The sequence below is a fragment of the Hirundo rustica genome, chromosome 6 (assembly GCF_015227805.2).
Source record: "Hirundo rustica isolate bHirRus1 chromosome 6, bHirRus1.pri.v3, whole genome shotgun sequence".
Taxonomy (NCBI): Eukaryota; Metazoa; Chordata; class Aves; order Passeriformes; family Hirundinidae; genus Hirundo; species Hirundo rustica.
The window spans coordinates 27,032,766-27,044,963 of NC_053455.1; the positions used below are offsets into that span (position 1 = coordinate 27,032,766).

The window sequence follows — 12,198 nt, forward strand, 5'->3', positions numbered from 1 at the left end:
AACCTTTTAAAAGTATTGGTATGGGATAATGGAGACAGCAGAGTAACTCCAGCAGGGGAAGAGAAGTATTATCCACCTTTCTTTTATCAAAAATCCCACACTTTGCCATCCCACATCATTGGGCAACTCTTGGAAAGCAAATGTCTTCAGTGAATGAGAGGCACAGATCATTACAGACTCATCATGTACCTGCCACACAAAAATCTTAGCACTGCAGAACTTGACTCCTTGACAGCAGCAAGTCTGTTCCATAAAATTCAACCTCTCCATCACTAACTTTTTAAATAATTGCTCATTATTTGCAATAAGTAGCTCATAAGAGCAATAAGTAGTTGTCTAATGTGTCCTAGTTTCCTAGAACATATAGTAGATAAGGTATAGTGCTTATTGATATCTGATGCTAAGTTTTCTAGCATCTAGAGAAACCATAAGCAAATAAACACGTTGCAGAAAAAATGTCCTAACTCAAATGTTAGTCTCACCCTTCACAGGAAAAGCATCTGAAATCTGTTAATAACTTGAACTTTAACTCTGTCTTAATAAGACACAGACTTGATTCTTTCAGTAAGTGAGGCAGCAAATTCAAATGTTTCTAAAAATAGATATTACAATCCATTGTGACCAAACATTTTCTTGGCATTCCGTTCAAAAAACAGTACAAATGAGGCATGATAATCCTTGATAGTACAGGATGCTTAAGCATCTAATTAATATTAGCAGGCAAAGACTAATCAACTGTTGTAAAGAAAGTTGTATAAGGTGGTCTAAGAGCGACAAATCAAGTAACACTTGCTTGAAAACAAGTCCTACTCTGATTGTCAATATTTGGCCATTAATTAATTAACAAATGTAGACAGGAATTACTCGGGGGGGGGGGAGGGGAAGAGGGAAGGGGAAGTACCATCAACCAACATTTTGCCAGAAATAAAAATTTGTTCACTGTTCAGTTATGTCAAAATTTTAGAGTTTCTGACAAGGAAACTGCAATGATTGATAATATGGATTAATAGAAAGCTCAAGTATTACTGAATCTAAGACTTTTTTTTAGTATAAAAACTTATATAATTCCAAGGAGGAAAATTGCATTAAAACATTTATCCTGAAGAGTCTTTAGTCCTTAGATTGATACAGCTAATGGGAAGACCTGAGATCCTTGGGAAAGGATCTTTAATGATGGAGATTAATCTACTCAGATAGATGGCATGCTCAGTGAAAGGACCATGTTTAAATGGACTAAATAAATAAGTGCTACAGTGTAAAAAAGGCATTCTTGTTATAACAAAAAGATCCTGAGAAGTTAAAAGAAATGGACATATGATGGAGAAGGTACAACTAACACTGACAAAGGCTTCAAGCATCAGCACCTTGTTATCTAGAAGTCTCTCATACCTTTTCTATGCAGCCTCCCATCAGCAGCTCCACACAGCTCTGGCTCTTTTTCGCCTTCTCTCTTCCTCCTGCAGTTCCAGCTCACTCCTTTCTGTCCCTATCATGGCCACCTAACCCTGTCTATCCCTTGCACAACCTTCTGTCCCTTCCTCCTCACAGCAGGGCCAGCAGACTCCAACTGAACCCCTTCCCACTGATTCACTCTTTTATCACATCCACGGCTGTGAGGGCAAGGCTGTTCCCACTCTTTGGTAATTAACACAGGTGCAATATATTGGGGGCAAGATTGCCTTCAGCACTAACTCTATCTGTCCTCCCACAGACATATTACTGACAGTCACAAAATAGGTTACCCTCTGTAAACCAGAAACACGGTGAATGCAGCAGAGCCCTTTAATGTTCTCCAGAAGAGTAGAAAAAGATGAAGGCGTTTGATAGCCTTCTTTATTAATGGCATACTAAGGTAAGACAGAGAGAGGAAAGAGACACTGCACTATGGGCCCAGAGGTGTATAGATAGCACTGAAATTCTTTCATACAAATGATCACCGGCCGTTGCCTCATAATTGACAAATATTATTTTAAAACCCTGTGATAACACTAATAAAGATCAGTTTATTTCTGGGTGAGATGGTGGCTTTTATAGACTTTATAACCAAATAAACACTTTCTTTCAATAAGAGCAAAGACAAAACAAACTGATCTTGTACTGAAAAAATTCAATACCCTGAATGTAAGTATAGAAATGCATAGCTACATTTATATATATAAGTATATAATTCAATAAATATTAATGTTTGAAAATTTCTGTAGGGCCCACGTGGGACATACTTAGCTGAACCTATTGTATAAGCAATTTTATTTTTTAATTTTTCCTTTAAAATAAAGGGGACACTTCGAATTTCTTTGCGTCATATGGACATGTTTCCCATAAATTGTGTTTGAGTCAAGGAAAGAAAAATCCTTAATGGCATTAACATACCAGACCCAGCTACATAAACAACTGGCAGGCTGAAAAAGAAAGAGAGGCCTGGGAGAAATGAAAACCAAGTTGTCGGTCCCATGTCTTGTCTGTACATCTCAGAGGGCAAAATTGATGTGATCCTGGCCAGTACTTAATCTGAAGGCAAACATTCATTTGCAAGGACCTTCAAATTGAGGTGGTTTTTTGGAAAGTGCATCCAAGCAAGATTTTTTTGAGGGCTGGATTTTCCTTCTGTGTCCTGCTCTACTTCTGCTTTAGGTCCTGAATTCAGTTTGCTATTTAGCCACCCTGCAATATTGTCTCTCGGTATATGTGTTCGTAGTAAGACTTACACTTCTGTCATACCGGGGGGGTTTTGTGAACATCTGTCGGTTCATTAAACAACATTTGTAATTCATTAAACATTATTACAAGCCACACAAGGAACTCTTTCCTTTGGCTGAGACAACTGTGTTTCTCTATAGCATTTTCTCTTTAAAGAGAAAAAAAGGAGATTTTTGCTCATCTTTTCCTGATTTTTTATTTCAGACAGCTGAGGGCTGTCTAGCAAACATGTGCTATGGACAGTCTGCTTTAAAGGACCTAGGAAGCTGGAGTTTTGATCAAAGAGGACATCATTTCACTGTCCAAAGTAAATAATCCAATGTTTAAATTTTGAGAACTCTGCTCATTCAATTCAGCACTGGTTTTAGGAAAGCAGACAAATAAACAAGGACTAGTTAAATCCTATTTACTGAATTTATCTCTCTCAGTATTTGGCAGTAAAAATGAAGGGTGTCCACCTGGCACCCAATACAGGTTTGCAATTATTTGAATTGATTCTCAGGTGATTTCCAGTGCATGACAAATTATGACTTCCCCAATTGCTATGGGGGAGAAGGACAATCTCTTCTCATGCTAGTGAAATTGCAATTTTTTAAGCGTTTCTGAGGATTTCACAAACATTCTCCAAGGCCAGTGACAAACAGGTAAGGAGAGTGAATAATCTCCATGATACCAGATGTTAAATTACTTCCGCCGAAAAAACCCCTGTTATCCATTCCCTTATGACACACCATTTCCTCTCTGACTTTTCATTATCCTAACCACATAAATGCTAAAGTGACCAGCTGGAATTAATGGACACTTTAATGAACCTTGTAAAACTACAAGTTTTAAAATATAAACTAATGTTGTATTCTGTGTTGTAAAGATATTCAGCTATTGCATCCCTTTGAACAAATTTAATACAGAAGAAAAAAAGACAAGAAAATAAAAACAGAGAAAATGGTGACTTGATATGAAGAGAAATTTAGAGTAAGAGTACTGCACCTCCGAAAACCAGGCAAAGGATATAATGCAATCATACAAATACAGAAAAGAAGAAAATACTCTTTTTTGCCAGAGGTGAGTAGTAGCATTCCCTTAACTTCTCTCTTTTCAGTTGTTAGTGCTGTGAAGTAACTATTTGTATTCACAGCTCCTAGATAAGTAGTATTGATATTTCAGATGTCTGCTGAGAGCTTGTGGTATAACAAGTTGTAAAACACGCTATTGGGAACACAGGAAATATTAATTCCCCTGTTTCAGGATAACCACTTCCAGGGCTTGAGAAGGTCAAGATGACATTTCCTGCATAGCACATAATTGCTCCCCAATTAGTACAAAGATTTTCACCTAGAAAGCCCTTGTAAAGCCAGAATAGACAAAGCAGTGATAAGATACTCCGTTACAATAAAAAGATTTTAGTTTTTCATTTTGAAAATTAGAACCATCAGACTTCTAAAACATTTAGTTTAAGTTTTCTTTTTAAATTAAGTGAAAAGGATTTTTTTAGAAGTATTTTTACTATTACTGATTGATTTTGGTAAGAAACTGAAACAGCCTCTTCTTGTAAAGGAAAAATTAATCCAAATATTTAAAATATTTTCAGAACAATAAAGTTTAAAAGGCAGGCAAATATTGCTGCTGACTCAGGATTAAGTTGACAAAAACTTCATCTGGGAAAAATATTTTACTAGAAAAGAAAACTGGAATAAAAGTGTTGGAGATAGTCCTGAAAGAAGACAAATTTACAAAATGTTGCCAATTTTCAGCAAGGAAAAGATGAAATTAAATCCTCACAGTTGACAAAAAAAAAATTTAAAAAAAAAAATTAAAAAAAAAAAAAAAAAAAACCAAGCAAACCATGGTGTCAAAAAGATATTAAAAAAAAAAAAAAAAAGATGTAAAAAACATGTAAAGCTCTTCATGATGATGATGATGATGAAGATAAATAAGAAAATAAATTAGGACCTGCATATTCAAGCAAGAAGAACAGGATATTTCCGTTTGTTTTCTATTTCCTTGAAATATTATGTGTCTTTCATTTAAACATCATGGGCCTTTGTGAAACGTCTGCATAGCAGTAACTGTCAAACAAGGTGAGGCTCAGAGGCTCCATCCATTAGCACTGCTTAACTTGGGAAGCTCAGCTGCAACATCTTGTGCTGAAATGCAGAACTCTCATCTGCATTCTGATGTAATGAACAGACACTGTATGGAGGGTGTTAAGAATAAAAGTTCAGAGGAGGCTGAGACTGTCTTAAAGCTGTGTTTTCCAGAGAACTGGTTACAAAAGGCTGGCAGACCATGGAAGGTATGCGAGCTTTCAAGAAGAAAGGTTTTTTTATGGATTGATCACAGCAGCTTCTTCTGGCAAACATTAAGGCTCATGTGCTGTGTGCATTTTTCAGTGTTAAACTTTTTCAGATATTTCAATAACAACATCAGATGCAGTTGAATCCGATCACTACAAATCAGATTTGCGATCAGGAAAGTCAGTTACCCATGTCATCTACTCATTCTGCCAGTACCATCTTTTTCAGTACCATGGCAGCAGATGCTGTGAACTACATTTTCCCATTATTCTCCCTGAGCAACTTTTCTGCAAAAAGTCTTGTTAACTTCAGTGCATAAGTGAATTTTATTCTCACTGGCAGGAGATCTGATTGCAATCTTTATCACAGGCTTTTCCCTAGCTTCTATCCCCTATCATTACCCATCAACAGATGATCTTTTTCTGAGAGCACTTACTATTGTTGGTAATAGTAGTCAATACTTACATTTGGAAGAGGTGCTTGGGAGCACCTGTGCTGTGCTGCAGAACAGATAGCATCAAATAGAAAGAAAAAAATGTGGTGAAAAATGAGCAGTTTCTCTAATAGTTGTTTCCTTTCGGAAAAAACCTCTTCATGGCCTTGTTCCGGCTGTGCAACCTGTCTTGCAAATAAAGCATCAATAGGATATTAGATTGATTGTTTTGAGCTAATTAAATTTTTTCCAGGAAAAAGAGAAATGTCAGAACATTTAGTCTACTGCATGTTTTTCTAAAATATGGTGCCAAGTGCACATGTGTGTATATATATATATATATGTAAAAAATAAAGGAGTATTCATCATGTTCCTGTGTTCCTCTGAAACTCCCTTAATTCATCTTCCAGTATTGAATACTTTAAATGTGAGATTCCAAGATTCATGACAGTGTATTTCAATTGTAAATGGATGAAAAGATGTTTTAACAAAAAAGCAGGAGTGTATCACTAGAATTTGTTAGAATGAAAGTTTTATAACTGAAGAAAAAGTAGGGGGAAAATGAGGTCAAGTTCCCAACTGAACTAAATGCCCCCACATCACCCCCCGCACTAGCAGTGAAGCAGATAACCTATCTGCAAAGCTAGAGCTCAGTTACATGAAGATTTCTTTCTCCTCTTCCTATAAAAGGCAAATTTACAGTTAGATGATAAGTGAGTTATGAAGGATAACATGAAAGTGAAAAAATAACTCACAAGCAAGGCTCTTTTTTTTCTTTAAAGTATTTGAGACATTAGAAACATTTTTTCCCCTAAATTTCAGTTGTCTGCTGAAGCATTCGCATACTGCAAATCAAAAAACAGCAATAAGTAGACTCTGGCTCAAGATTCAACCTGTGACAAAGAAAATTGTAAGTAAAATGTACAGTCTGATTTAAACCACCTACTCAGGAACCTATGACTGACTGCAGGCCATAACTTTGCAAACAAAAATTATTTTCATGGGCAAGGATTACTGTTCGTGGAACAGATGGGGTGAAAATTGTATTTTCCTTCATGTTTTTGAGCTCATTCCCATTACTATCTACAGCCCAAAAAAGTGGATCCACTTCTGAGTGCCAAGGGCTTTAGCCAGTGGGATGAGTTCATGGGTGGCTGGTCTGCACCAAAGGGGTTTGGCTGTGTAAGCCATCCAAGATTTGAGTCTTTGTGAGCGCTTTGCTCTTCTACACCCTCTCCAGCCACACAGCTGAAGGGAAGGGGAGAGAGAAAAGCAAAACTCCAGGAAGGAGCCTGAGAGAAGCTGCAATTAAAATAGGCCTGGCCAAATGCCAGCCCTGAATGCCTCTAGATACAATGGGTCCTAAATCTAAATTAGGCCAACTGCCAGGCTTGGGGACGCATGCACAGCCATAATCTCCCAAGAGCAGACAGACAGCAAAGTTCAATTGAGCGTTCTCAGTTCACCAGTCAGTCAGAGAAATCCTTAGCCATGGCAACACTTGCCAAACGTTTTTCATGTGCAACACAAATAAAAATAAAAGAAATTTTAAAATTTATTGAATTCCTATCCCTTTGGAGAAAAGGTGGGAGAACATTTCAGATCTGGGAAGAGAAGTACTAAAATGCACATATGGGCAGAGCTAGAAAAGCTATTTTTTGACAAGGCCACATGCCTACACGTGAATGACACTGGTTTACCTTTCATTAACAAGCACAATTGCAAAAATGTTGGTGAAGAGGGAACAAATTAAATAAGAAAGCCACATGGCAATATAGGTTGGCTACAATTTATGTTTGTTGCATTCTCATCTTGTACAAGACAGACTTCCAGTAATCCCCTCTTTGACACTAGCACTATGATGCAACTTATTCCCTTCATTAGTCTCAGTTATTGGCCATCTGTCTGTGCAAAACAAAATAGTCTGAATATCATTTCTTCTTCATAATGTGGAAACAATAATGAAATACATTACAGGAAAAGCATGCTGGAATTAGGATACTTCCCAGTTCAAACGAGAGAGCTGGAACCCATACTAAGGCTGCTGGACTCCAAGTCCTGCCACAGCCGCATACCAGGAGCCAACTGCAGGGACTGCCAGCGAGGAAAAAACCATTAAATCACAGCCAGCACTACTTTGGGTCTGGAGTCCAATGAAAAGAGAGTTTTAGTTATTATTAATGCCACTGTAAAGAAAACAAAACCTGCAAACACGCACACATTCGAAGCCCAAAGCAGCCCAGGGAAAGCGGCCCTGAGGGCGAGGTCAGTCCTCACAGCCTTCTGCAGCACTGGGCTCTGCTCTCCTTCACACCAAGCACAGCCAAGATGCTGTCTCAAGTTTTTGAGTATCAGGATTTGGCATCTTCCACTCATCCTCTCATCATTTCCACAGAAAGCAAAAAAAAAAAAACCAAAAAAGGCAGGGATGTGTCGATAGAGGTGGTTATGGCTTACCTGGAGCCTGCTGTCTGGAACGTGCCCTGCAAAGGGTGCGTGGGTGACACCAGGGACACGCAGCGGCAGGGCTGCAGGTGCTGGGGACAGTCCTGCTGGGCACTTGTGAGGTGCCTCTGCAGCCCAAGAAGGGAAAAGAAGCTCAGCAGGTCAGAGAGGCAGCAGCACCCTTGGTCAGGGCCAAAAGGACAAACGCGGCTGGACAGGGCAGTCAGGAGCAAGGATACAGGTCAGAGTGGAAGCCTTGTCACCAGGAGATACAGGATACTGCAGGTAAAAAACTAGGGAACATCTTGGTAAACTTCATTCCCCTACAAATTCTGAAGACAGGGATATAATACTTGGAAAGATCCACATCTCCCAGTAGTTAAACCGGGAAATCTGGCCTAGCTAACCAAGACTTGCAGCTATGATATTAGGTTTGCCCTAGTACTTACCTTTGTCAGTCTGAATCACTAATTGTATTTTTGCCTTTCTTTTGTACACTGTGTTTATGCAGAGATCCTCATAAATAAACCTGAGGATATTGAACCTCACCATCTAATAGATGAAAAATTAGTTCTTATGCAATAGCTGAAAAAATAATTCTTATCTCACTGATCACCAACATTTCTAGGAAGTCAGAGATACCAAAAGAAGAAAGAAATATGCAATGATTTCTGTGTACCTTTTCTCCAAAAGATATAACCACATGGTATTTATTGTCTGTTGTTTTGGGTTTTTTTCTTTTATGATTGACAGAAGTGAAGAGAGTCTCCCAAAGGAGCATATAAACAATTTAAATAGCACATACAGTGGCTGCCAGTACCCAGCCAAATTCACCCTGGATGTAATTCTGCTTGGCTCTCGCATTCCATCTCCAAAGCAGACAAACCAAATGTGTAACAGAGAATTAAGAAAGAATAAAAAATACCAGTAACCCTCTCTGCTAACAGTTATAATCTGTCTTAATATAATTTAAAATCTAAGCTGCATTTTCAGAGAGGTTATAAGAAAATTATGTGTTGAACTGCTCTGGGATCATGGGATGGAAAACACTACATATATTCTAAATCTTTGTTAACTACCACAACTTGCATACCATTACTTTGAACACAGCCAACCCAAAGTTAGTGTAAAAGGTGCTGTAGGAGTATTTTAAATCAGGGCATCAAGCCAGAGAATATTAAAGTATATAAGCTGCCTTCCTGTCTCTAGAGGTTTTAATACAACGAAGGCTTGAACTCCTGTTAGCCTTGGTACATGAATTATGATGTACTAACTGTTCATCTGAGCACAACCAGTCCATTGTAAACCTGAGGAAAAGGGATATTACCCTCCAGTGAAAACTAAGCATTGTTTTCTCTGACTTTTTTTTTTTTTTATAAAAAAGTTAAAATTTTCATTTCAACACTAAAAAAAAATTCAATGTCTTGGTTTGTGTGATGGTTTGCAAGACCACATGAAAATGGCTTCTTTTGTTTGTTTTTTTATATCACTAGGGAGTTAAGGTGTTCTTTTTCATGTAAATATTCTAGAGAATTAAATGTGTGCACAAGTTAATTTGGAAGTTGAAATAAATTTCATTACTTTAAGGAAAACATGGTTTGCTACAGCAGCCCAAGGAAAATCAATGAGCTCTCTTTTTGTATTTGAACATCTTACCAGCTACAATTTAAAATAAGCTGAGGAAGAAGAGAATATATACAGATTTCCTATCAAAGTTAAAGCACAAAGAACAAGCATCATTAAACTTTTCAAAATCTTTGTCAGAGGTAAAAATGTTCTATATGAGAGGAAAACCAAAAGAGAAAATGGAAAATTAGCCTTGTTTAAATTCCTAATATGGGATTTTACCTTTTAAATCTGTTAGAGCTCCTTCCTAATCCACAGCTATAGAGGCATTTGAAACAGCAGCTCTCAAGGACTAAATGTTTTGTGGTTTTTTCTACATACAGAATCATTTACTTAACAACCAAATTGCTCGTGATATTAAGAAATAGTTGCATGGTTTCTTTGCACTATTTTAGGTGTCAAGAAACCTTCTTTTGCAATGTAAAAATACTGCAACTCATCCTGCACTGCTGTGGGTTTAGGAAGTCAGACAGATGTAAGCATCATTACTGAACTTGAATTAACTGTGCTGTACCAATTAACATGGCAGTCCACAGCCATGTTATCGATGCCTTTCAGAAAGTTCCAAAGAACACATCTGCCTCTGAACTAGCCACTGCCAATGGTGATGTTTCCCAAGGCTTTTTGGGGAGAGAGATGTCCTTACCACTCTGGTACAACCACCCTGTGAACTCCATTGAAATCATCTTGCTGATGCTGCAGTAAGATCTTACCCAGGTCCCAGGTGTTGTCTCATTATTTGTGTTATGTGTACTGCCTCAGTTGGTGTCCTGTCTGCTCTATCAATGCTCAAGCTCTTCGAGTTTGTTCCTGTGTGTTTAAAATTCAAGAAAGGATCACAAGTGACATTCACTTTCTAAAAGTGTGGGGACATTAAACATGGGCCTGATACATGCATATGGCAAAAGCTTATGTTTCTTAACATAAAAAAAGGTTTGTACAAAACACTACAAAAAGTTAAATCTAGCATGGATAAAAATCACCAGGGATGTCAGTGTGAATTTTAACCCAGCAAATTCCTCAGAATATGCTCTTTTTGAAAACCCTATAAAACAAATACTAGATGAAACAGAAGTGGTCTTGCAGAATTCATAGAACCTGCTTACAAGTATAAAGAATGTGTACTATTTATCTGCATGTGTAAGTAATTAAAATTCAAAGTATTAACATGAATAGTAAGAATACCAAGAACTTTAATGAGTCCCTGTGGAACATAGACCAAGCTAGTTTGTTTGGCTAAAATCTTTCATAAATATAACTGCAGTGGAATTGTGCACACAAGAACAATAAAGGAGAGTAACTGCCTGAAAAAGAAAACCAAATAAATGTGAACAAAGGAAAAAAGCACGAATAAATATAACTTCAGTGTAGCAAATATAAATGAGAACTAGAGACAATGCTATCAGGATATAGTGAGGAAGGCAGCTAAACAAGAATTGCTGTCTCTCAGCCACTGCCTTTATCTCCCACTTCATGCTTGTTTCAATAAGCAATAAAAGTGACTTGTGAAAAAATAACAGATGCCTACCACAGCATCATACTGAAATGTACGCACAGATAAACCACTTTCACCAGATGACAACAGAACAGTCAAAAGAAGTTTCTCTGCAGTCCACTTCTGAAGCTGTAAATGGACCTGAGTTGGCTTGTTAGACAAGAGGGTGCATCAAAGCATGCTGTCCTCCCCCAGAGGAGCATCTTTTAACAGTCTCATAAGTCTTTTGAGCTCAAATTTTCCAAATATGTTCCAAGGACACAAAAGAAGTCAGTCACTCCAATCCCTGTTTTAACTGAAGGATTTGATTAACCATCCAGAACATATTACCTTGGGGCACATGACAAGGTCACATCTCTACCTCCATTGCACAGATTTTCAAACTGTTTGTGAAACAGCTCCCAGAGGGCTGTATAAAGCACACCAAAATGAGAGAGACTTCTCTGTAAAATGTTACAGTTTAACATAAAACATAGCCCCTGAATCATAACCAACTTGGACACGGACAGAATAGGGCAGAAAACCTGCAGAAGATAGAGTGAAAGTTGTCCCAGTGCACACCTTCCCTGCTTATTTTCAGAGGCCTGAGAATACCCTTCATTAATCTGGCTGGATCCACAGCTGGCTTGCACAGCACCTAGCCTCCAGCACTTCAGAGTCTAGTACGACATGTAGCTTTCCACTGGGACTTAGACTTATCTTATGACGTAAGGAAAGGCATGATGAGTAAAAAGCGGATGTACAGAAAAACACAGTCCTGGAAGCAAAAAATGGACCAAACTGAGGGGTTGCATCTGTGTGGGAATCGTGGTCTTGAGGCTTCTGAAATTCAGCCGTTGCTCATAAAACAAAACCAGGAGACCAAGTGGTGGTTCATTATTTTGATCCTATCATCAAATGTCATTTGAGACATGGAAGGGTTGCATCCAGATCCACTCTCCATTTGAGACATTTTTGAAATTTTTTCCTACGCAGGCTCCTTTAATTGCTTTTTAAAAACTGGGTTTGAATCTTTGCTGCAATTAACATTTATGTACATAACATTCAGTAAAGCATGAACAGAAAGGGAAAAAAAAAACCAGTAAAAATGTTGTTTTTACTTATTGCAGGTCAAAATATTAAAGTCATTTCAACATGTAGTAAACATGTATGTGTAGATACAAAGCCACGGTAACATTGTCTGCACCAAGAAAACAAAACCCAATAAT

At 37.8% G+C, this 12,198-nt stretch overlaps 1 protein-coding gene across 1 annotated transcript in view; it reads right to left on the minus strand.

The window, feature by feature from the left end:
- The window catches only part of AKAP6 (A-kinase anchoring protein 6), a 288,990-nt gene extending 287,438 nt beyond the window's left edge, over positions 1–1,552 (minus strand). The window contains exon 1 of the mRNA XM_040066094.2: positions 1,390–1,552. The gene's annotated coding sequence lies outside the window, so the exon portion shown is untranslated. The remainder of the gene's footprint in view (positions 1–1,389) is intronic.
- Positions 1,553–12,198: the final 10,646 nt, after the last annotated feature.